This window comes from Bos mutus, chromosome 3 (genome assembly GCF_027580195.1).
Source record: "Bos mutus isolate GX-2022 chromosome 3, NWIPB_WYAK_1.1, whole genome shotgun sequence".
In the NCBI taxonomy this organism is placed as follows: domain Eukaryota; kingdom Metazoa; phylum Chordata; class Mammalia; order Artiodactyla; family Bovidae; genus Bos; species Bos mutus.
Genome location: NC_091619.1, coordinates 5,081,692 through 5,105,821, shown reverse-complemented (window position 1 = coordinate 5,105,821; position 24,130 = coordinate 5,081,692). Strand labels below are relative to the sequence as shown.

Genomic DNA, 24,130 nt, shown 5'->3' with positions numbered 1-24,130 from the left:
AAAATGTTTCAACTAGTACCACTAGTCTTGGTACAAATTCTGGACTCTGTATTCAGTACATACCTAATAAGCAAGCCTTCTTCCAATATCCAAAGAAACCTAACACCCCTCAGCCCTCACTTCAGGCTTTCTTTTTCATGGCTGTAGTTTCTTCCACATGTTCCTCTTTACAGTACAGTCTTAGGTTCCTTCAGCGTATGTGGTCACTCCCCCCTCAATATGCTTCTCAGAGATGATGTCCAGAACTGGCCACAGTACTTCTCAGGTGGTATGACCACTACAGGACGGAACAGGGTAATTCCTTCCCATGTTCTAAATATTATTCTTCCACCAATGCAGCCTAATATCACACAGGCTTTTTTGGCAGTTACATCAGACTCTATATTGAAGTTGGTTTAATTAAAATTCCAACTCTTCTTACAAACTGGACTATTACCCTCCCTTCCCTTCCCTTCTTCTCCCACTTCCAATTTAGAATTTACATAACTGAGCTTTGTGATCCCGTTGAGTAATTTACGTTAATTCCCTTTAAAATATCATTCAAGGACTTTTCAGATCCTAATTAACAACAGAAATTCTCCTTCAAAGCAAGGAACAACATGCCACCAACATCCTCAGCTAAGCTGTTGTTAAGATATCAAAAAGAAAAGAAATTAAGCCCTGGAGCATGCTCCCAGGCAGCACCTTCTAAGTTTGTAAAAACATAAGTAAAACACTTATGAATTAATCATAATATCTCCTAGTCCAAAATCCCTGTCTTGACCATAGGGATATTACAAGACTGTTAAACATTCTCCTAAGATGCAAATGCAGTATAACAGCAGCTACCATTTTCTGAGCACCTTCTATGTACTAAGGAATCAAAGCTCAAAGAAAGTTGAGGCTCAAAAGAGTTTAAAGTTTGCAGAAGGTCATGCTGTGATATGGTGATTTATAAAAAGAAATACATATTTGGTGGCAACATTTTTCTGGCCCAGAGTTCCTAACATCCTTGCGAATTTCCCAAGTGATGAGACCCATAAAGGTGCCATATGCTATGTTAATGAGGTGACTCTGGAAGGCCCTTGGGTTGCCTAAGGATGGGGGTTAGTCCCCAGAGGAATCAGTCATAGAATACAGAGTTTGAACTTTCAGTTCCAACTCGGACCCCCACCTCCAGGACAGGGAAAGGGGCTAGAGATTAGGTTCAATCACCAATGGCCAAATGACTTAATCAACCATGTCTCTGTCATGAAGCCTCCATAAAAACCCAAAACGAAGGGATTCAGGGAGCATCTGGGTTGGTGAACATTCAGAGCCAGTGGTGAGCTTGAAGAGGTCATGGAAGCTCCCTGTCCATTCCCCCATACCTTGCCCCATGCAGCTCTTCTACCTGGCTGTTCCGGAGTTATATCCTTTAATGATAAACTGGTATTCTAGTAAGCAAAATGTTTCTCTGACTTCTGTGAGCCACTCCAGCAAACAAACAGGAACCTGAGGATTGTGGGATCCTCTGCTCTATAGCTGGCTGGCCAGAAGCACAGGTGACAACCTGGATCTGCAGTTGATGTCTGAAGCGGGAGAGGGTAACTCTTGTAGGACTGAGCCCCTAATCTGTGGAATCTGACCTTGTCTCCACACTGGCTGTATCAGAATTAAGCTGAATTGTAGGACACCCAGCTGGTGTCCGTGCTTGTTGGTACGGGGAAAATCTCTCCATACTTTGGAACTGGATAATCAGAATCCTTAGGAGAACTGTTTGGTGGTGTGGAAAAACACACATTGGAATTGGTGTCAGAAATGTACATGCTCTGAGTAATTAATGAAGCCAGGATTTGGGTCCAGGATTAGAACATCATCACTGCCTTATGTTGATGACATTTCCCAGAATGACTGATTGACTCACTCATTTATTCAACATGTTCTAGACACCTATTATGTTCCAGGAATCATATTTGATACTAAAGACTCAAAGATAAAACCAAATATAGTGTGTATAAGTGTTTCTGTGTGTGTGTATGTTGGGGGGGTGGATACAGATACAAGATAATAGAGGGATTAGCAGCGTAATAGCAGTTAATGCCAAATGTTACAGAAGCATATAGCTAGGGCATTTGATCTTTACCAAGAGGATCATGAAGTTATCTTTAAATGACAAGCAGTAAATAAACAGGTAGAAAAGGAGGATGGGAGTGAGAAAAGGCATTTCATGCAGACTAATATGAAAAAGGACACAGTCACAGGAGAGTATGATTTGCTTGAGAAATTCCAAGTAAAGCAGGAGAAGGTATATGGGTGGACATGTGCATGTATAAGCACGGAGGGAAAGGGACCATCGCAAAGAGAGAAGGGAGAGACTAGACTAAGAGTACTGCAAGGCTAGATTACTTACGGGGGTGGCCTCGCCTGCCACAGTAGCAGTAAGTCTAGCAATTTATTCAATAAAAGAAACAAAACTGGTATGTTTTATTCTTGTTTTAATTTTGGTACCCAGTTATCCTGTCCCTTTCTGTATCAACATCTTCCATGTGATTAATGTTAAATTCCCTGGTATAATGGGAGAAATCTACCTTCTTTCTTTTAGAAACTGATATCACGTTTGTCCCCTACCCATCTAGACTACTTGGTGACTATCACTGCCAGAAAAACAGCAGAAGGCTAGGACCGTTCCTCTGCTTTACCTATTTCCTGGCTAGGGATCTTAAAGCTGTTTGTGAGGCTCTCACAGGTAAGTGCTAAGTTAAAGTGGCTGTTATGGCTTCTGGGAGTAGCTTTTACATTTCTCCTTCCCTGAATCCTACTGTCAGCTAGCAACGAACACAGTTAGTCCTTCTGGATCAGAAGGCACCTTCCTCTAGCACAGTGACCCTCACAAAGTGCAGTACCCAGACCAGCAGCATTAGCATCACCTGATAACTGGTTAGAAATGCAAACTCTCAGGTCCCATTGCAGTCCTACGCACCCAGAAACCCTGGAAGTGGTGCCTAACAATCTGTGTTTTAACTAGCTGTCCACATGATACACGTCAATGTTTGAGAACCACTATTTTAAACTAATCTGGTTTCTCATAACATCTTTCCTACCTCAATTCCCTAAAAGTTACATGTTTTTCACAATAAATCCAACAAAAGTGAACAGTGTGGGGAAAAGGATGGGGCAGTTAGATGAAATGGCTGTGGAAGGACACAATCAAAAACGATGTATGTGGTTTATGGATGATTAATAGAGTAAGTTATTTTTTAGAGGTTTATATTTATTTTATTTATTTTGCTGCACTGGGTCTTACTTCCAGCATGTGGGGTTTTGATACTTGTTGCGGCATGTGGAGTCTTTAGTTGCGGCATGCGGGATCTAGTTCCCAACCAAGGATCACACCTGGGCCCCCTGTTACTGGACCACCAGGGAAGTCCCTAAAGTAAATTATTAATAGTTCATAACCATCAGTACTTGGGAGTTTTTAAAGAGTTCTTCTACCGATTATTGTTCTTTAGATGATTTTACTACCACTATGAAAACTGGGATTTCAAGTCACAATTTATAACTGTCACAAGGAAATGCCTTGCATTTAACTATCAGTTCAGTTTATTCCATCTGTTATTGGACTGTAATCACTTAGCAGTCATAATCACTTAGCAGCTACACTTGCTAGAAATCAGTTTTAATGTTGATTGGTTTGGCTCATAAGTGATCACTATTATTCCCACTGCCCACATGAGAAAATGATTATCAGAGTGTAATGACAAATATATGTTTAACCATAACAACTTTAATAATTTTACCCTTTTTTAGCCTGAGGGCTCACTCAGATCTCATTCAATGGACTCCACAAACATGATCTTCACAACACTTTCATTACACAGAGTCAACAAAGCATTTTTAACAAGGAAGTAAGACAGAGAAGAGGCAAAAAATAAATATCCAGGCTAACAAATACATGAAAAGATGCTCAACATCACTCATTATCAGAGAAATGCAAATCAAAACCACAATGAGGTACCATCTCATGCTGGTCAGAATGGCTACCATCAAAAAGTCTACAAACAATAAATTCTGGAGAGGGTGTGGAGAAAAGGGAACCCTCTTACACTATTGATGGGAATGCAAACTAGTACAGCCACTATGGAGAACAGTGTGGAGATTCCCTAAAAAACTGGAAATAGAACTGCCATACGACCCAGCAATCCCACTGCTGGGCATACACACCGAGGAAACCAGAATGGAAAGAGACACATGTACCCCAATGTTCACTGCAGCACTGTTTATAATAGCTAGGACACTGAAGCAACCTAGATGTTCATTGGCACACGAATGGATAAGGCAGTTGTGGTACATATACACAATGCAATATTACTCAGCTATAAAAAAGAGTCAGTTCCAATGTGGTGGATGAAACTGGAGTCTATTACACAGAGTGAAGTAAGTCAGAAAGAGAAACACCAATACAGTACATTAACGCATATATATGGAATTTAGAAAGACGGTAACAATGACCCTATATGTGAGACAGCAAAAGAGACTCACATGTAAAGAACAAACTTTTGGACTATGTGGGAGAAGGCGAGGGTGGGATGATTTGAGAGAATAGCATTGAAACCTGTGTATTACCATATGCGGAATAGATGACCAGTGCAAGTTCAATGCATGGAGCAGGGCACTCAAAGCCAGTGCTCCGGGACAACCCAGAGGGATGGGGGAGGGAAGGAGGTGGGAGGGGGAGGGGGGTCCAGGATGGGTGGACACATGTACACCCATGGCTGATTCATGTCAATGTATGAAAAAACCACCACAATACTGTAAAGTAATTAGCCTCCAATGAAAATAAATAAAATTTTTAAAAATGACTAGAAGAAGAAAAATAAAAAAGCATCCAAACAGTCTATGAGTCTCAATTTTATTATCTATCCATTTGGCCTGAATGTATTTTGAAGGCAATATATCAGGAAATTCTGTAAAGAAGCTTTTAAAGTTTTTCACTTGTTTATTTTTGGTAGTTGTTGTCCTTCAGCCCCAAGTCCTTGTAAATTTTTTTGAAGTCTTAAAATGAAATTTCTCTTAAGCTAAATTACAGAGACGCTGACTGTCCAATTCAGCTCAAAACAACTATATATGCTTCAAACTATGAAATGACTTACAGAAACTAACCATCTAAATAACTGTAAGTTTACATTTCCCTTGTTTTTATTAATATTTGAAATACATGAAGGAGCTTTATTTTACTGGCAGAATACAAGACTGTCTTCATACAACTTTGACAACACAAATATGAAGGAAGGAATTTGACAGTCAAAACAGCCAAACGTACAAAAGAGTACGAGAAAACTGTTGTTGATATGAACTTTCAGATGCTTGGCATGAGTGTTTTTGCATCATTCAGTGTCTCTTTTTGTTAATTTTGGAAAAAAATTTCCCAAAACACAAGGAGATGACTCAGTCACAATAAGAATTAGTATAATGATTAACTGTTATAGTTCATGATATAAATAGGGTGATCTAATCACACTTTTCATAATTAGCTTAAATCACATTCTATTCAGTATTTTCAAATAAACTAATAAATATTTTAAAAAACAGAAGTCTCTATGTCTCTGTGACCAGAAACAAGCTACCCTGCAAGAGTTACAAGTTTTAAGTCTCAGAATAACCATTACACCGACAAACGCTGCTCATGCTGGGGGTCAGTGGGCCTGAAAAGCACAGATTAATAAAACATAAATAACTTCAATTTCTCCAGAAGCCTGGAAAAAGTATTATAAGAACTGTTACTTTATTTTTTCATTTATGAAATTCTAAAAGCTAACAACTGTTTCACTTATGAAGCCAACTTAATTATTAAGATATGATTTCAGATACCCAATTTTCATACCAAGTAGCTCAACAAAAAATGGCACATCTCCAAATCTATACTACCCGTCACAAACCTGTTTCCTTATGGTACCAGCTGGTCAATTTCAAAGTCAAGCCATTTCAGCAGGTAAGAATCTTACAGTTCCCATCCCCAAAAGAAACCCATTTGCTGCTATTGCTCTCCCTGAACACTGCATATGAAAAACTGAAATCACTTTAGGATTTGGAAAGAGCGGGAAGATCCTTAGGTTTTAATGTGGAATAGTGGAAAGAACACAAAATTTGGAATCAAGAGATGTGCATTCAACATGTGGCTCTGAGACTCCCCGAGTCATTCTGGGAAAGTTGGTTAACTTCTCTGAGCCTCCAATTCCTCTCTTCACAGCAGTTTTCAAAGATTCAAATGATATGATGGATGAGAACATGCCTTATAAATCAGAAAGGAAGATGACACAGCAGTTAGTGGCACAGCTTGTCTTCCTGCCTGCCAAGGTTCAGGCTATCCTCAACATAGCAACTGGAGTGATTGTTTTAAAATCTAGGTCAGATGACTATGTCACTCCGCTGCTCAAAACCTTCAGATGGCTCCCCATCTGTATCATGGTAAAAGCCCAAATCTTTAAAATGACCAAGGCCTCGCTAAGTTTATTCCCTCCCTGTACCTAACCTCTCTGGCCCCATCCCCTACTACTCTCCCCCTCCTTCACTTTAGTCCAACCACACCAACCCCCTTGCTTTTCCTGGAACATGCAAGGCACACTCCCACCCTAACACCTTTGTTCCCTCTGCCTGGAATGCTCTTTCCCCAAACATCCATATGGATAATTATCACTTTTAAGCCTTGGTTCAAATATCTACTTTATAATGACAACTATTTAAAACTACAATTCCAATAACCACCCTCACACTTGTAAAACTGTTTACCCTACTATATTTTATCCCTTTTTTCTATCATTTTACTTATTATGTTTACTATCTGTATGTCCCTGTATGTGTATTTTGTTCTAAGACAATGCCTAACCCACAGGAGGCATTTCTTTTTTTTTTTTTTTTTTTCTTAAGTAACAAATGTTATTTTATGTAACATTCTGCCTCTTGCCAGGAGAAAAAATCCAGATCTTTATTTTAGAGAAAACTAAGGCATAACTCAAGAATAGCAGGTGGTGAACTCATTATTATACCATCTCCAGATGCAGGAACAGGAAATTATGTTAATTTTCATTGAAACTGAGGCTAAAGACAGGGAGTTCTCAAGGGAGTTCTCCAAATCTTAAAAAAGCTATTTTTCTCTGTTTATTGAATGGTTCGCAGATGATTTTTGCAGACTTGTAGTAACTGGGGGCAATTTACTAGAAACAGAAATTTGAAGCAACAGATCAATAGTCAAGATTAAAAAAAAAAAAAAAAATTCCTCTAAATAGTAGTTCTCAGAACCACGGATTACCAGACCTGGAGAAGAAACACATACGTACAGCGGCAGTTTGCCAAGCAAGCCGGCAAGAGCAAGAAGACAACCTGAGATTCTTTCATCCATTCAACGAACAATTATAAAGCAAGCACTCTTCTAACAGGCAGTGCTCATTCTTGGAATCTAGTCACTAGACTCTGAGAAAGGCCAAGCAGCTTGCAGAGTGGTCCAGCTAAAGGAAGAAGGAGACCCCTAGCCAACAGCCCTGGCTCAGTCCCGGTTGAGGCCAGCACCAACCTGCTGGCTATGATGAGTGAGCCATCTCCAAGCAGGTCCTCCACCCTGAGTCAACCCGGCTGACACTCCATGGAGCAAACAACTGCTGTCTCTAGTGAGCACCTCCCAAACTGCTGGTGTTTCAGCCAAGTAAATGACTGTTGTTGTTTTAAGCTCTTAAGTTTTGGGGTGGTTTGCTACACAGCAATTGATAACTAATACACTCTAGTTATTAAATTTCTGAAGTCAATAAATCAATATTTAATACAGTAAGTTTGTGTGTGAACAACTCTTTTGTATTCTCTCACTTGAAAAAGGCATGCTCTAATCTTTCTTAAATGACTATAAATTTCAGTGCAATCTCTTCTGTTATAGTCCCATCAATCCCATCAACCCATAAAATAAATATTTTCTCCTTTTACATCCAATCTTAAGCTTTAGGGAAATGGGTAACATTATTGGATCTTTTTCTCTGCATAAATGGCTGTTGTTCTATTAATGATTAACACAAGGGCTCCAAATACAAACTGAATTCTAGCTCTGCCGAATGTTAGCTATGACTTCAGTTTCCTCATATGTAAAATGGAGAAAATAATACTTACCTTATAGTTCAATATATAAAGTGCTTAGATTAGTACTTGCTGCACAGCAAATGTTTGATAAATAAAAGCTCAACAGCAAAACACTTAAAAAACTGCTACCTTTATCAACCAAACACAGGTGGTATCAACAAACAGGCAGATTATTCTGAAACTGTCTTCACTTTTGTACTCATCTTTTTTCCCAACTATCTTATTTCCATTTATCTCTCATTTTCAAATTCACATTATACAAAAAAAGGGGGGAAGGAAAATTAAAGTAAGTAATGCTGCTTTATTGAGAATTCCAATAAAAGGGTTGAGTTGCTGTTGTTTAGTCACTAAGTTGTGTCTGACACTTATGACCTTATGAACTGTAGCCCGCCAGGCTCCTTCTGTCCATGGGATTTCTCAGGCAAGAATACTGGAATGGGTTGCCATTTCCTTCTCCAGGGGATCTTCCTGACCTAGGGATCAAACTCACGTCTCCTGTATTGGCAGGGGGATTCTTTACCACTGAGCCAACAGGGAAGCCCAAAAGGGTTCAGACAGAAAGCCACATAAAGCATACAGAGTATCCATGATTCCCCAGTAGTAGCTTCTCAGAGTTCATGGGTTGTGATAAGTTGACTGGTAACATAAGATATCAGTGCCAGTTTATGTTCACGACACACAGACACCAGGAAGTCTAGATGCATAGCACACACTCACACTTCTTGCTACACCAGCTATAACTCAGTTAAAAACCATTCGTGAAGTGAAAGTGAAGTCGCTCAGTCGTGTCTGACTCTCTGTGACCCCATGGACTGTAGCCTACCACACTCCTCCGTCCATGGGATTTACCAGGCAAGAGTACTAGAGTGGGTTGCCATTTCCTTCTCCAGAGGATCTTCCCAACCCAGGGATCAAACCTGGGTCTCCCACATTGTAGGCAGACACTTTAACATCTGAGCCAAAAACCATCTGTAGAATATACCTTATAATATAAGTTTCAAATGTTTACTGAAATGACAGAACAGGTCAAATCTGGAGAAAATAAGACATTAAACTTCTAGGCAAACTGCCTAGAAACAACATGTAATAATTACATATATATTTTGCAAAATCAAAAGTTTCAAAGTTATTTTATACTACCTTAATATTAAGCCAGACCCTCACTTATTACAAAGTAAAGCTAAGTATCCCTCTATTATTTATGTTTTGCACAGCTCAGTATTGAAAATGGTGTTTGAAAAAGCTATTTTAAACAATCAGCTACTGGTCCTTGTTTCACATTAAACTAAGATTTATAGACTAAAGAAAATATCAAAGTAACCAACTTAAACTCTGACAGTTTTTGCATCTGCCCTAGTCTCTCACTGACCCCCTCTCACAAGATAGAAGCGGCAGAAGTTACCACATGATCTCCTTTTATCTTTGAAAGTGACACAGTGACTGACTCACTCAAGGTATTAAAGGAAGTTAGCAAAGAATGTACCTTTCTGATTTCAACTGCTTTCCCTTCACTATGACGAGTCAGGTCTGAGGGGAAAGGTAGCCAAGTGATACATTATAAAGCCATTGCAATACTCCTTATTCGTCTCTCTATATGTAACTCACAAGAAAGCCAAAACTAAAGAAAATCATCAATAGAATTTTCCATGCCCTCAAAACTCTGCACTGTTGATAGACTCTATGTCATTTTTTTAAACAAAGGGTGAAACCCTATAGGGACTAGAAGAAAAGAGAACCAATTACTTTGCACAGATTCTTTTTTGAAGAACATGAATAAATTAGACATTTGGGAAAAGAACTAATCTTAGGTCTCCTGGCTGGCTGGCTAAGTCACTTCAGTCATATCTAACTTTTTGCGACCCCACAGACTGTAGCCCACTAGGCTCCTCTGTCCATGGGATTCTCCAAGCAAGAATACTGGAGTGGGTTGCCATTTCCTTCCCCAGTTAGGTCTGCTGCTGCTAAGTCACTTCAGTCGTGTCCGACTCTATGTGACCCCATAGACAGCAGCCCACCAGGCTCCACCATCCCTGGGATTCCCCAGGCAAGAACACTGGAGTGGGTTGCCATTTCCTTCTCCAATGCATGAAAGTGAAAAGTGAAAGTAAGGTCGCTCAGTCGTAATCGACTCTTAGCGAACCCATGGGCTGCAGCCTACCAGGCTCCTCCGTCCATAGGATTTTCCAGGCAAGAGTACTGGAGTGGGGTGCCATTGCGTTCTCCGGTTAGGTCTGCTACCTCTCTGCAATCCCAGAGTCAGTAACACCTAGTATTTAGATGTATAGTATTTCTTCAGTTTATGTGTCACTTTGATAAATGTGGAAAGTACTTTTAGCCAAAAACTTGAATTAGATTTCATTTTAAAGTTTAGCTGAACAAAACCATGTATACTTGGTGGTTTGAAGTCTGACATATAAGTTATAGAGTAACTTTTAACCTACAGCCAATAGTGATATCATACAGCAAAGTGTGCTCAGCAACTGAATAAGGGGAAAAATTGAAGCCAGATTTGGAGACAGGCTCATCTCATATAGGAAAGTTAGAACTCTTCCTATAAAAATAATGAAAAGCTGACAAACAGAGAATACTGGAATTAGAGACATTTTATTTCTAACCAGTTCCAGGCAACTCAAATTCAATACCGTATTCTCTGTGGTGATCTTTTCCCTAATAACATAGTCTCTTAAGAAACCACAGAGCAGCTGGCCCCTACGGAGTATGATTTGCCTTCCTCACCCAAGTCTGATGTCTTAAACTGTAAAGATTATGGTTCTTATGAGAGGACAGCACCTAACCCTGGACAAAGGAAAAGTATTATCAATTTCAAACACTTGCTAATTTTGTTGTTGTTCAGTCGCTAAGTCATGTCCAACTCTTTGCGACCCCATGGACCACAGCATGCCAGGCTACACCATTCTGTCCTTCACCATCTCCCGGAGCTTGCTCAAACTCAAGTCCATTGAGTCTGTGATGCCATCCAACCATCTCATCCTCTGTCACCCCCTTCTCCTCTTGTCTTCAATCTTTCCCAGCATCAGGGTTAAGACTTAGTATATTTAAAACCTCCTAAGGATGCTTCTTTATTATTTGCAGAAAAGGAAAATGGTTAAAGTGACTTTTTAAATATGTAGAAAGGGGAAGAAGTAACAAAGGAATCTATATACTGCAGTCCTATGTGCCAGGAAGAAGTTCCTCTTATAGGATTCTGTCATGGCTCTTATTCTCTCCAAAACACAAGTTCATAAATTTCCTCAATTATATAAAACAAACCTAGGAATATACAAGTGCCTATCCAGAGATTTTTAAAAATTTCTTTCACATGTATTATCTTCCAATTTAATGGGTAAGCATGCTTACAATCACCATAGGGGTCGATGTATAGAAAGGAAGAAATATAAAATTATACACAGTAGTTTTCAACCCTGGACACACCTCAGGATTATCTAAAGAAAAATGCTTTATTTAAAAAGAAATGATTTAGACCCATCTCATTAGATTCCATACATTAGGGGTAGGGCTCAGTTAGCTGTCTTTTTAAGATTTTCATAGTGATTATGTACAGGCAAGGTTGAAAACCACTATAGAGAGAATTTAACAAAAAGTCATCCAAACTATTAAGGAGAAAAGGGAAATTAGCAAAACATCAGACAAACTTCTATGATAAAAGCTGTTGCCCTATCATCATTCAAGAGTCAAGAAAACTCAGAATATAATAAAGGTAATAATAAACAACAAACTACAAGTAGCATTCAGACTGATGTTTTTCCAACTAGCTCTTAATCACTTTGTTTTACAAAGAAGGAAGTATTTTTAGCACAATTTGTTGCTGGTTAAACTTTATTTGCTAACAGAACCTTTTAGAAACTCTTTTCTTTCTATCAAAATTTATCTATTTTCCTCCCCTCTTTCCTTATTTCCCCCTCATTTCTTAAATTAATTCAACTTCCCTCCATGAAGAAGTATTTTTACAAGTGTCTAAAATGAACACTGCCCATTTTCCCCACCTCACTATACTTCCTGAATATTTGTATAACTCTGAGATTTACACCAACCCTTGGGGTGAGGAGCAAGTTAAACTTACCTAATGTCGAAACTGTCATGAAGTTAAACTTAAAACAATGAAACTTCCGAGTCAAATAGAAACACAGCATAGAGAAGCAATGAAAAACTATGTCTTCAGTATGAACAACATCAGGTATGATCTTTGACTACTCCTTGGAAGTAGGGACCCAACAGGAGGGAACCCTAAAGACAAGTCCTCTCCCTAACAACAAAAATATTAATATCTCTTCCTCAACCTCATAACATTTAAAACATAATAACCAATTATACCAGACCCTATCCAATCTCAGTGTCTGTTAGAAGGTTTAGCGTATGAAAAATGATTAGATGAAACTACATTTATAGTACAGGAAGTGGTAGTAATGAGATAAAGAAAACAGATATGAGAAGTAAAGTATCTTAGAAAATGTACAATCAGAAAAAATAAAGAAAACAGAGTCAATTGTAAGAGGCCCAGGATTTGAGGGTTCAGCATAGTGGGGGGGACACATGTGTACCTGTGGGTGATTCACGTCAATGTATCGCAAAAACCACAATACTGGAAAGCAGTTATCCTCCAATTAAAATAAATCAATTAGCTAAAAAAAATTTCTTTGCCATTTTTATTTTTTTTAATTTTATTTTTTAACTTTACAATATTGTATTCGTTTTGCCATATATCAACATAAGAGGGGGATAACTTCTTTTCCACTTCCGTGGAACCTTTTATATTATACTTTGGTTACTGTCAGGCGTCATACATTTCCCTTGGAATGTTTATCTCTCCTTATAAATTTTTAATTTTACTCTCCTCTGTAAAAGTCTTTCTTTACAATAATTATCTCCATCTATTTCCCTCTTCTCAGTACAACACTCACAACATACACCAGTTACTTGGTACTTGCTATGACACATCCTTGCATTAGTCACTGTTTATGCTGTTCTCCTTCATTGTGAGCATGATGGCCTATGTGACCTGGACACAGTCCACCCTTTCAGCCTAACTGCTTACCATTCTCTACCATATAACCTACGTTCATTCACATTCAATCATTCATTTCACTTAGTCACTCAACTGTCATCCAACAAATATTTATCAAGTAGCTACAATATGTCAAACACAATCTAAAAGCAAGGTAAAAAAAAATTTTTAATAATAAAAATAAATAAGAACAAGGTAAGCTCTAGCCATCCCTGACTGCAGCTTACTGTAGGTAACAGCCATCTTCCTTCACCTCTCCAAGCATTTATTCAGAATATTCCCTCTGCCTGGAAGACCGTTCCCACTTTGTCACCATGATTAAACCTTTCCTCACAATTCAGTGCAACATGTGTCTACAATGTACTACGCACAATACAGATGCTGAGAATACACGTATATTTCTTTAAAAAAAAAAAGGAGGGAATTTCCTGGCAGTCCAGTGGTCAGGATTTGAAGCTCTCACTGCAGGAGTCCAGGTTCAATTCCTGTTTGGGGAACTAAGATTCTGAAAGCCATGCAGCATGGCTGAAAGGACTCAAGGAGTCAATAACAGTGATGACAGACAGACCAACAAATAATCAGTAAAACGTGATACATTCTATTATATATATACAGGATAATATGGGAACACTAAAAAGAAACACTAAGCCCAACCCAGTCAAAAAATGGGCAGAAGACCTAAACAAACATTTCCTCAAAGAAGATATACAGATAGCCAATATACACACGCTGCTGCTGCTAAGTCACTTCAGTCGTGTCCGATTCTGTGTGACCCCATAGACGGCAGCCCACCAGGCTCCCCCATCCCTGGGATTCTCCAGGCAAGAACACTGAAGTGGGCTGCCATTTCCTTCTCCAATAATAAACACACGAAAAGCTGCTTAACATCATTCATTATCAGAGAAATGCAAATCAAAACTAAAATGAGGTATCACCACACACAGGTCAGAATGGCCATTATCAAAAACCTACAAACAATAAATGCTGGAGAGGAGGTGCAGACAAAGGAACCCCCTTGCAGTGTTGGTGGGAATGTAAATTGATACAGCCACTATGGAGAACAGTGTGGAGATTCCTTAGAAGACTAGAAATAAAACCACCATATGAGCCGGCAATCCCACTACTGGGCATATACCCTGAGGAAACCACTATTCAAAAAGACACACGTACCCCCAGTGTTCACTGCAGCACTACTGACAACAGCCAGGACACGGAAGCAACCTAGACACCCACTGACAGATGAGCAGATCAAGAAGCTGTGATACATACACACAACAGGATATTGCTCAGTCATAAGAAAGAATGAATTTGTGTCAGCTGAACCTAGGTGGGTGAACCGAGAGCCTGTTACACAGAGTGAAGTAAGTCAGAAAGAGAAAAACAAAGATCATATATTAACACACATATACATAAGGAATCTAGAAAAATGGTACTGCTGCTGCTGCTACTGCTACTGCTGCTAAGTCGCTTCAGTCGTGTCGGACTCTGTGCCACCCCATAGATGGCAGCCCACCAGGCTCCCCTGTCCCTGGGATTCTCCAGGCAAGAACACTGGAGTGGGTTGCCATTTCCTTCTCCAATGCATGAAAGTGAAAAGTGAAAGTGAAGTTGCTCAGTGATGTCCGACTCTTCGCGACCCCATGGGCTGCAGCCCACCAGGCTCCTCCATCCATGGGATTTTCCAGGCAAGAATACTGGAGTGGGGTGCCATTGCCTTCTCCAGAAAAATGGTACTCATGAACATATTTACAGGGCAGGAAGAGAGACACAGACCAGGAGAACAGACCTGAGACACAGCAGAGGAAGGAGAGGGCGGGACCAACTGCAAGAGTAGCCCTGAAACATGTATTACCACACATCAAGGGAAAGCCAGCAAGAACTTGCTGTGAGACGCAGGAGCTTAACCTGGTGCTCTGTGACAACCCAGAGCGGTGGGCTGGGTGGGGCCGGGAGGTTCAAGAGGGAGGGGAAATATGTACACTTATGGCTGATTCAGGTTCTTGTACAGCAGATATCAACACAACATTGGAAAGCAATTATCCTTTAATTAAAAAAATACTTAGCCTAGCCTAGGGGTGAGTTCAATTTGCTCAATGCCAATTCTTAAATCTAAAAATAACAATTCCCTTGCTTTTCTTTATAGCTATACCATATATGCACATGCATACATAATGTACAGTTTTCCTGATTTGAACTTCATATAATCATATTTTAAATATTTTTCTGCAATTTGTTTTTCCCACACAGCATAGTGCTTCCTACAAAGTCTAATAAACAGCATTTTAATATCTAATTTAATATCAAATTTTGTTATGACTTCTTCTTTGATCTATGGGTTATTTAGAACTGTGCCTTTTAATTTTTAGTGGTTTAGAAGTTCTAAGTTTCATCTTTTTTATTATTGATTTCCAGCTTAATTGCCGACAGTGAATATATTCCATATGTTAATTTTTGAAATTTGCTGATATTTCCCTTATGGCCTAGTACAAATTAATTTTTTAACACTTTCACATATGGTTGGAAAAACTGTATTGACAGATGCAGTTGTATATACATATGGCCACCAGATCAAATTTAATAATGGCAATAATCAAATCTTCTGTATCTTTGCAGATTTTCTTGTCTATGTGGTCGATGAATTATTGAGAGAGGTATGCTAAAATTTCCCACTATGGCAGCAGAAGGTCAATTTTATCCTGTAGGTCTGTCAGTAATTGTTTACAAGGAATATTACTGGGAACATACTAATTTAGAATTATAATATCTTCCTGGTAAACTAAACCTTTAAATCAACATGTAGTGACTAAGTCTAACACTGCTTTTCTCCTTAAAGTATATGTGTCTGATGCTAGGCTTTCTTTTGACTACTATTTGTTTTTTCCATCCTCTGACCACCTACTTTTTTGTAGCTTTATGCTTTTAGGTGTTTCTCTTATAAACAGCATAAAGCCCAATTTTGCTTTTCTCCCCAATCCAGTCTGACAATCTTTGCTTTCTAAATGCAGAGTTCAGTACATTTCCACTCATTGTGATTACAGAAAATATTCTAGATTCATTTTTACTACAGTATTTTGTGCTTTCGTAATTGAGCTGTTTATTTCTCTCTTAATGCCATCTTTTGGAATGAATCTGTCCACCTCATTCCACGATACACTAGACTTAGCAATGATATATTCTATTTTGCTAGAGGTTACCCTTCAAAACTTTAAAATATCAATTTAACACTCTAAACATAGTCATTATCTTTACCTACTTCTCAAACAATACAAACTTTGAATACGTTAAGTTCAGCTACACCCCTCACAATTTATCAGTTATTATTATCCAGAAATTACAGTAGTCCCCCTTTATCTGTGGTATTGCTTTCTGCAGTTTCAATTACCTGTGGGTAACCACAGACTTCCCTGATGGTACAGTGGATAAGCCAATGCAGAGGACACAGGTTTGATCCCCAGTCCAGGAAGCTCAACTGCTGAAGCCTGCTCCCTCTAGGGCCTGCGAGCCACAACTACTGAGCTCCTGGCTGCAACCACTGCAGCCTGCAGGCCAAGAGCCTACGCTCTATAAGAGAAGCCACCGCAGGAAGAAGCCAGCACACGGCAACCAGAGAGTAGCCCTTGCTTTTTGCAACTAGAGAAAATCTGAGCCCAGCAACAGACTCAGTGCAGCCTAAAAAAATAAAAATATATGAAACATACCAGAAATAAACAATTATTGTTTTAAGTTGCGCACTGAGTAGCATGATGAAATCTTGAACTGTCCTGCTCCGTCCCACCCTTAAAGACGTCAGTTATCCCTTTGCTCAGTGTATCCCGCTGGTAAGTCACTTTGCAGACATCTCAGATACCAGGTCAACTGTCACAGTATCGATACTGCAGTGCTTGTGTTCAAATAAGCCTCATTTTACTTAATAATGGCAAACAAGTGCAGGAGCAGTGATGCTGGCAATCTGTGCATGCCAAAGAGAAGCCAGAAAGTGCTTCCTTTATTTGAAAAGGTCAGGTTCTCTACTTAATAAGAAAAGGAAAAAAATTGTATACTGAGGTTGCTAAGACCTATGTAAGAACAAATCTTCTATCCATGAAACTGCGAAGAAGGGAAAGAAATCATACTAGTTTCATCATCACATCTCAAGCTGCAGAAGTTACGGCCACAGTGTATAAATGCTTAGTTAAAATGGAAAAGGTACTAATTGCTACCATAAGCTATTTTGAGAGAGAAACAGGTCACATTCATATAATTTTTCTTACAGTATATTGTTATAACTATTCTATTTTATCATTAGTTACTGCTTTTATTCTTACTGTGCCTAGAAATTAAACTTTATCATGGGTATGTACATATGGAAACAACATAGTGTGTGTGTGTATATACATACGTAGTATTCCATACTATCCATGATTTTAACCATCCATGAGGGGTCTTGGAACATACCCCCCAAGGATAAGTGGGGGGAGCTAATACTAAATTTCTGTCTTGATTTGTTTTAGACACTGTTAATGTTTTATACCATCAACTTGTTTTAGTTTCACCCATAAAAGATTTGAACGTTTTCAGTAAATATTTTGGAACTAAAAAAAAAAAAAGTTTCGTTCACATTTATTATTTTTGTTGTTGTTGCTGGCTACTCATTTCTAGGTCTCAAAATCTTTTGAGTCCATTTTCCTTCTTCCTTAATTCCCTGACACTTGTGAAGACTACAAAAGATTTTGGATGTCCCTCAAATCTGGCCTTATCTAATGTTTCTTCATGATAAAATCCAGGTTATGGATTTTTGGCAAGATTATCCCAAAAGTGATACTGTGCCCTTTCAGTGCATCACATCAGGAGGTACAAGATGTCAGTACATCTCATGACTGATTATTGATTATTGGTTACTTTGATTATTTAGTTATGGCAGTATAACCCCATGCCTCTTAATAGTGCTCATGTTTTCCATCTCTATGTTTCTATGTTACGTTCTGCATAATTTCTTCAGCTCCATCTTCCCATTTACTATTTATTTCTCCAAATGTGTCTAATTTTTTGTTTTAACGTGTGTATTACTTTTCTAATTCAAACTTTTTAATTATCACATTTCCAGATTTTTTTCAAAATGTCCTGATCAATTCTGATAGTCTTTTGTTCTTTCATCTTACTTTAACTCCCTCTTTTAACATACTTATATTTTGTATCTATTAATTCAAATATCTGTAGTCTTTCAGAGTGTCACTCTGTAGTTTATTTCCTCTAACTCTTGCTCACAGTAGCCTGTTTGCTGGTGTGTTTAATAATTTGGAGGAGGTGCGGGGATACGGATTCATGTTCAATTGAAATCCTACCTTTGGCAATTTTTTTAGATGTCTATTTAAAGTGCCTTTCTTTGAGAAGGACTGGCATTTGCTTTGGCCAAGAGACTAGTAGTAGCACCAACAGAGGATCTCTTAAACTAGATTTTTGTCTTGGTTTTTTGGAGGCCACACAAGTAGTAGAAACTCAGGCTCAAACCAGCATGAGTTAGGGCCTGTGGTAAAGAGAAAATTTTTTTAAAATTCTACTCACAGTCAAGGTACTTTGCAACACTCCCCCTCTGAGGTATGGTAATCTACTTTTTTTTCTTTTAGCAACCAAGAATGGTATTCTTTGGAAGTCCTGACTTTATTTGGGTGGGCGTAGGAGGGCTTCAGTTGCGACTTTTCACTTTGCTTAGGTCCAGAGCTCTCTTTCCCGTTCCCAGATGCTAGGCCAAAAGGATAAGGAAATAACTCCAGGACAAACACTACTTCCAATGATAGCTTACTACATGGATTCATGTTAGCTTGGCTATTTCTGGCTTCCAAGAAATCCTTCCTTTTTCCTCAGTTCAGCCATGAAATAAGAGTTTTGACTTGTTTTTTAACCTAGCATTTTCTGGTATACTAAAATGCAAAGTTTCTCTGTACCTCCAGCCCGCCATATTGCCAAAAACAGACATCTTTAAGGTTTTTTTGAATAATGATAGGGAAAAAAAATGCTTTAGGGTTTAGTAGAAAAGGCAGAGTTTTTAATGATAATTTTTAAAAAGAGATCTGGATTAAATTTCAGGTTCTTTATAAAATATGACTAATAATCATAGACTCAACCTCGATGAGTAGAAAGTGAGAAGAGGGTTTCCTACCAATTCATTTGTCCTGTTTGGTTATTCCCTGCTGCCTAGAGTTACTGTTTTTATAGACCACCCAGAATAGGCCAGTTCCTTGAATTCTGTGCCAAAAATCACTAGATGCCCTCTTTACCATCTACACAATATCAATAAGGTCAGAAAAATTAACCCTTTTAACTATATTTAGTTTATTTTCTTTTTCGGTGTAATAACTATTCGGGTACGCAAAACTCTTCAAACTAGTCAGTTTTGCTTACACATTACTTTGACAAAACTCTGTTACTTTAGACATAAGGTGTATTTACATTTCATCACCAAGTGCCTTCAGGAAATGTTTCTTAAGGCATACCTATATTTGGCAAACGTGTGTTATATATTTTTTCACTTGGACCCATACCAGTAAGGCACAAAAGTTCAATTCTCCACTGAACATCTGAAACAACATTAACAACACTATTATGGTAATGTGATCTCTTCTGAAAGAGTTCAGGTTCCTAAATCTAAAATGCTTTTGAAATCTCTGATTAAAATGTCTATTTGTCTGGCCAGACTTAGTTTTCCGGTACCTGAGAAAAGTTGAGTTAGAACTCATGGTCTGTTATTTAAAAGCCTATGCAGTTTCTATATCAATTAAAGCAGAATAATGCTTGCTTTATATATACATATATATATACACACAACACAAGGCCACGGATGTGGAAGTTGTTCAATAAATATCTTCCAGGTGGTACTAATAAGGTTCAACTAGGGAGTTCCTGTTCCTCTTGCAGACTCCCAGGCCTGAGAAGATCCTCTGTCTCACAGTGAAAAAGACTACAAACGGTGAGGTCAATTAAGAAATACTTCTGAATATTATACATGATGGAACATCTTCATCCCCCACATTTGCTTCAGGGGTAGATCTCAGTCTTTCAAGTCATTGTTGCTCTCTAGCTTTGATATTTCACTGTTTGTGCCGAATTTTCTCCAGAAGAAATAATTCCAGCTTTGTATGAGTTTTGTAGCCATTTCTTTCCTATTTCCTTCTTGGTGTCTGAGATATTCCAACTTGTTAAGACATCTTCATATTTCTTCATTCCTTCTAGTTCTTCTCTGTTTTTTTTTATCTTCAGTCTAAGCCTTTTAAACATGTTTTTAAAATCTGAACAGTTGCTAATATTCCCATTACTTCTTGGCTTTCTGTTCCTAAAGCTTCACATAAAGACAGGCATAGATTTCCTTGGGTTGCTCCTCAGGATTTTCAAGTATTTCAACTTTCTCTCATTCTTATTTATTCTTTTTGTACTATCCATCTAATTTTTTAAACACAAACCTTTATTGATAAACTGAGACCACTATCCCCTCCATCCATAATGGGTCAATCTACTCGCTCATGGAAATAAGACCCATCCTTTGATACACCCATCACCTCAGCATCTGCGAAGATCAGTAATTCATTAAAAGTTTTTTGTTCCTGTCTTATCTTTCAAATCTCTATTGACTTATACAGACTTTCACAACAGGACATACCCAACACCATTCTCACTTCCTGAAGCAAAATTCTACTGTCTTTATTCGTTCATCAAATGCTACTACAAAAAGTCACTGTGACTACCATTATCAGAGTTATTGATGTTCCTTCAAGAATATGCTATCTTTACACAATACCTACATAATCTTTTTTCATATTACAATTGTTTACATATGTGCTTCTCTTACTAGACATGCTTTTATTCATGTGTACATTCCTGGTTCCTTGCTCAGCACCTGGCAAACATATAAAAATATATGCTGTAGGTCTGACTGAAAAAACAATGAGCCTCACCTCAGAGAGCCTAGATAACAAATGAGGAACTAAAAGCACACAGCTTTTAAGAAATCATATAAATGTGTATCTCTGGGATTCCGTGGTAGTATAGTGGATAGGAATCCGCCTGCCAATGGACGGGACGTGAGTTCTATCCTAGTCCAGGAAGATTCCACATGCCGAGGGCCAATTAAAGCCTGCGTGCCACAAAGACTGAGACTGCGGGCTGCTACTGAAGCCCACACACCTAGGCCTGTGCAATGCAACAAAAAGAGCCACCGAAGTAAGAAGCCCACACACCACAACAGAGAGCAGGCCCTGCTCACTGCAACCTGCACTCACGGAGCTCCGTCTGGTACTGAGGGTCCCAGTATAAAATGCACTCAACTTTTGAGAGTTGCACTCATGTTGATGAGTGCAGAAGAATTGATGCTTTTGAACTGTGGTGCTGGAGAAGACTCTTGAGAGTCCCTTGGACTGCAAGGAGATCCAACCAGTCCATCCTAAAGGAAATCAGTCCTAATATTCATTGGAAGGACTGATGCTGAAGCTGAAACCCCAATCCTTTGGAAACCTGATGCGAAGAACTGACTCATTGGAAAAGACCCTGAGGCTGCGAAAGATTGAAGGCAGGAGGAGAAGGGGACGACAGAGGATGAGATGGTTAGATGGCATCACCGACTCAATGGACATGAGTCTGAGCAAACTCCAGGAGTTGGTGATGGACAGGGAAACCTGGTGTGCTGCAGTCCATGGGGTCAAAAAGAGTTGGACACGAGTGAGCGACTGAACTAACTGATGACTTTATATTCACTCCATAGTAATCTAATTCACTTTATTCAAGTAATTTAATTATATTCAAGTTCCTAAATCAGGATGACAAAGTTTTGATTAGCACGTCTCTTGTCTCCTATATTAATCAAAAGATAGATCTTCTTAAATAAAGAAGTTGCACTCCTTGGGACTTCCTTGATTCTTCAATGGTTAAGAATCTGCCTTGCAATGCAGGGGACAGGGGCTTTGATCCCTGGTTGGGGAGCTAAGATCCCACATGCTATGGGACAGCTAAGCCCACACACAACAACTACTGAGCCCGCACACGCACACTGGAACCCCTGTGACACAACTAGGGGCCCACATGCTACAACTAGGAAGTCCGTGCACCACAACGAAAGACCCTGCATGCCGCAACTGAGACCTGATGCAGTGAAATAAATTAGTATTTTTTTAAAAAAGAAAAAGGAGTCCAGTTCTCACACACAAAAACAAAAGAATTTTAATATAAAGGATACGGGTAAAATGTCAAAAATAAATAATGAAAAAAGCAATAATTTTTTTTTAATAATGCAAATGCTTATTTCAGGTATCTCTTCAGCATGTTTTATGTAACTTGTCTAGTATAGTGTCAACTTTCAAAAATAAGTCAACTTGAAATCATGACTTTTCACCGAGCTATCTTAGTTAACCAATTAAAAAGCAAGGTCTCTGGGACTCCATGAAGAGATTTCAAATGCTCTGGGGAATTGTGCTAACATCAAACAACAACCAGAGTCCAATATGAGATCAACTTCATTTTTAGAAAACAACTACATAGAAATAAAATGGGAATGACCTGGTTTGGCTATCAAACATGTGAACAGGAGGTTCATTATACTATTATACTATTTTATCTGTTTAAAATCGTCATAAATAAAAAAGAGATTATTATTATTCAACTTATAATTCCTTTCAGTTCTCAACTAATTTTAATACAGATTTCACTCCTATCCCTAATAAATCTGCTTTCCAAGATTACCACTGACCTGCTAATCACCAAATTCAGTATTTTCATCTCAGTTTTCTGCCTATCCCAAGCCCTCAACATGTGATACCACTGCTCAAGCCCCTCCTGAAACTCTTTTCATCCTTGGCTTCAGAAAACCATTTTCTTCTCATTCTGTCCCCAATCCTATTCACTTTGAGTGTCTTTCCCTGGGTCTATCTATTGTTCATGCTGAGTCACTCAGATTCTTATTATTCTTCTTCCTCTATTTTTCTCCTTGGATAATCTCAGCTACTCCACTAACATCTCTGTCTATCTATCAGATAATTGGTAGGGAGGGGTTGGGGGCAAGAGGAGAAGGGGACAACAGAGGATGAGATGGCTGGATGGCATCACTGACTCGATGGACGTGAGTCTGGGTGAAGTCCGGGAGTTGGTGATGGACAGGGAGGCCTGGCGTGCTGCGGTTCATGGGGTCGCAAAGAGTCAGACATGACTGAGCGACTGAACTGAACTGAATATCTAGGCATTACCTCAAATTTCCCAATATCTAGTCACTATCTCAAATTTATACTAACAATAGAAACCATTATTTTCCACCATGAAATTATTCATCTTTATATGTTGGCTACTTCATATAAGAGTATCACCATTTGGTCCCTCAAGAGAGAAATTTTGGAATTATGTTTCCTTTCTCTCTTTTCCTCCTCACATTCCACACTGTATTCATCATCAAATCCCACAGAGTTTACATCAGAGATGTACCCTGGGATAGGCCACCCTTTCCATCACCATAGTCCAAGTTTAGACTCTTGTCTATTGCTTTACATACATCAACAGAATCCCATGCTGTCTCTGTCAACAGTTTCTTCTCCATCCAAACCATTTTCAATAGCACCCTCAGAGTCATTTTAGTCATCTTCCTAAGATACGAAACTGATTATGTTACCCTCTGCCTAAAAACCCAGGAATGACTGGTTTATAGTAGCACTGAATACAGCAGCATACTAAGCCCTTCATTATCTGGCCTCACTTATATCACCAGCTATATTTCCTCACACACACTTCCACATACATAAAATGCACCGGATTTTTCACTTTTTTTCTGAACTTGTCAGCCATTTCATAACTGTGCCTCTTATCATGCTGCTCCCTTGGCATGCCTCTCCCGTACTTTCCACCAGGCAAACGATCGTCGTACTGTAAGATTCAGCTTCCTCTATGGGATTTCCCTCATCATTCTGGCATTCAACAAAAGAAAATGTTTTGTGCATCTATCAATATGACATGAACCTTCTCCTCAAGGAATGCATATTCTGGTTTATATTCTTTTAGTACTTTGTTCATACTGAAGTTATG

General features: G+C 38.8%; 1 protein-coding gene across 1 annotated transcript in view; it reads right to left on the bottom strand.

Annotated features, from left to right (window-relative positions):
* The window catches only part of ATF6 (activating transcription factor 6), a 235,559-nt gene that overhangs the window by 161,070 nt on the left and 50,359 nt on the right, over positions 1 to 24,130 (bottom strand). The gene's annotated exons all lie outside the window — the stretch shown is intronic.